Source organism: Morone saxatilis, unplaced genomic scaffold (genome assembly GCF_004916995.1).
Source record: "Morone saxatilis isolate NCDOM2014 unplaced genomic scaffold, NCSU_SB_2.0 Contig23, whole genome shotgun sequence".
Taxonomy (NCBI): Eukaryota; Metazoa; Chordata; class Actinopteri; family Moronidae; genus Morone; species Morone saxatilis.
In genome coordinates this window covers 764,711-767,668 of record NW_023339796.1, presented here as the reverse complement: position 1 = coordinate 767,668, position 2,958 = coordinate 764,711, and the positions used below count along the sequence as shown (strand labels likewise).

Sequence of the window (2,958 nt, the reverse complement as noted above, 5' to 3'; positions counted from 1 at the left end):
AGGTCTAGACCAAACTCCTTATAGCATTATTGAGAGATAGAGACCCAACAGTTCCCACCATGAGCAAGCACTTGGCGACGATTTCAGAATGGTTTTAGAACAGCTTCAGAACAGCTTCAGAACGTCTTAAGAACGTCTTCAAAGCATCTTCAGAACGTTTTCAGAATGTTTTCAGAACGTCTTCAGAGTTCTTTCACAGCATCTTCACAGCATCTTCAAAACTTATTCAGAGCATCTTCAGACTCTTCAGAGCATCTTCAGAATGTTTTCAGAATGTCTTCAGAGTTCTTTCACATCTTCAAAACAGCTTCAGAACATTTTCAGAACAGCTTCATAACTTTTTCTGAGCATCTTCAGAACAGCTTCAGAACGTCTTCAGAACAGCTTCATAACTTTTTCTGAGCATCTTCAGAACAGCTTCAGAACGTTTTCAGAACAGCTTCAGAATGTCTTCAGAACGTCTTCAGAACAGCTTCAGAACGTTTTCAGGACGTCTTCAGAACAGCTTGGATGGTGCTGACTTTGTGTTTTGTCTCTTTTCCTTCATATTACTGTTCCGACTTTCTGACCTCACATAAACACATCATGTGAGAGGAGACAGCGAACGATTCTGGGAGTTCAAGGAGAGACAGCAACATTTGGCTCAGTATTTAAACAGTGGATCAATAATCAATATATAGTATTGAAGGTAGACAGTGTGAAGAGATCCACACAGCAGTTTTTAGAATAAAGAACAACTTTATTATGAGAGATTGGTTTCTGATCCTGATCCACACCTGATCCAGATCCAGATCCAGTTCAGAGAACAGAGAGATTAAAACAGGAAGTTCCTACTTTAACCACGTCCCCTGTACCTGCGGCATCCACACACCTGTCCTCTGTTGCAGTCTAAGGGTTATCAGGCGACCCCCCCTCCTTCATGGTGTCCATAGAGGTCTGCAAGCTTCCTAAACCTTGGTCCCCACTCTTTCAAAAAGTCGTAGTTCTGCTCAGACCCTAATGAGTTTAACGAGCTGAGGGACTCCGCGGCCGACCCGCTGCCCTCAAACGCATAAGTCTGCAGAGAGTCATAGGGGGGCGCTGTCAGGTCCAGGTCTGCCTCCTGCAGTCTGTCCCTGATGAATTCCTGGAACAGCTGGTTCTTGTCGGTCCTGTAATCCAGGGTTTTGCTGAGGAGTCCTGGTGGGTTCAGGTCGGGGTCTCGGTGGGTCTGGTTACTTTTGTTCAGGTGTCTCAGAGCAAACATGTCGAATGCCTCGGTGTCTTCCTCGCCTCCACCTTCATCGTCATAACGAACGATGTTCTCACGGATGTCACGCTCGTCGTCCATCATCAGAGGCTCCCTTCTCCTGCGTCTGACAGCAATCGTTACCATGATGACACCTGAGGACACAGAAAGCAGGGGACAGCACTATGGTTAATTACATCCTTGTTGCTATGGTGATTGTAGGTAGTTGCTATCTTGATTGTGGGTGGTTGCTATGGTGATTCTAGGTGGCTGTGAGGGTGTAAATGCTGGTTGCTAGGCAATGCTATGTATCTGCAGGTACTTTGCTGTTTCCTGTTTCTAGAGTGTATTTTCAGGTGACGATTAAAGGGGCGACTTCCTGAGCTGATCAGGTCTCACCGAGCAGAGTGAAGATGCAGGTGAGGACTGCACTGGCCGTACCGAGGCCCAGCAGTGGCGATGGCCCCTGGCTGCAGGAGTGGCGGTTTCCAGTGACATCGCAGGCACAGACGGTGATGGACAGTGTGTTGGTGCTGCTGAGAGATGGACTGCTGCCATCTGAAATCACCACCGGCAGGAAGTGAACCAGCTGATCCCGCTGCAGGAAACCACTACGCTGAGTCAGAATGGACGCCGTGTTATCTGAGATGGAAGGACAGGAAGAAACACCTGAGTGATGTCAGCAGCTTTTAGAATTGCTGGGGGCAGACTGGAGATCTGAAACCATCAAAAGTAAACTTTTCTCCCTGTCTCACTTCCCTCATTAGTTTTACATTTTATTATATTTATATAAATATATTTATATAAATATATACACATACATTACTATAATATATTATCAGTCTTACAAATTAGTAATTAACATGGTTCACGGCGGCGGGATAGAGAGAGTCTATAACTGCAAGTCAGCCCACACGAGATAGAGAGAGAGAGCAGATCTATACTGCAGTACAGCCACCAGGGGAGAGATACGAGAGAGAGAGTCCTCATACCATACAGCTCAGCCACCAGGGGGGAGGATGACGAGGGAGAGAGTCATATACTGCAAGTCAGCACCAAACTGGGGGGAACCACGACTATAGGAGAGACGAGTCTATACTTTCATTCAGATCACCAGGGGAGATAGAGAGAGAGAGTCCATAACTGCAGTCAGCCACCAGGGGGACGATAGAGAGAGAGAGAATCCAACATTGACAGTCAGCCACCAGGGGGAGAATAGAGAAGAGCAGGTCATATCACCTGCAGTCACCACCAGGCGGAGATAGAGAGAGAGAAGTCTATACTGCAAGTCAGACAGGGGCAGACACAGATAGACGAGAGAGAGAGCCAATAATTACTGCAGTCAGCCACCAGGGGGAGATAAGAGCGCAAGTCTACATTAACCTGCCAGTCAGACCACAGGGGAGAATAAGAGAGAGAGTCCTATACTGAGTCGCCACCAGGGGAGATAGAGATGAGGAGAGGAGATCTATACCTGGCATCCAGCACCACCCACGGGCCGAGACCGATAACGAGAGAGAGTACAATATACTCGCAGTCAGCCACCAGGGGAGACATAGAGAGAAGGAGCAGTCCATACTGCAGTCAGCCACCAGGGAGGAGATAGAGAGAGAGAGCAGTCCTATACCTGCAGTCAGCTCACCAGGGGGGAGAGAGAGAGAGAGAGAGCCTCTATTACTGCCAGGTCAGCACATCCACGGCCAGTATAGCTGAAGGAACATATGTATCAC

The 2,958-nt window shown here is 47.7% G+C and overlaps 1 protein-coding gene across 1 annotated transcript in view; it reads left to right on the top strand.

Annotated features, from left to right (window-relative positions):
* The window catches only part of LOC118334405 (cadherin-7-like), an 18,613-nt gene that overhangs the window by 7,652 nt on the left and 8,003 nt on the right, over nucleotides 1-2,958 (top strand). The window lies entirely within an intron of this gene.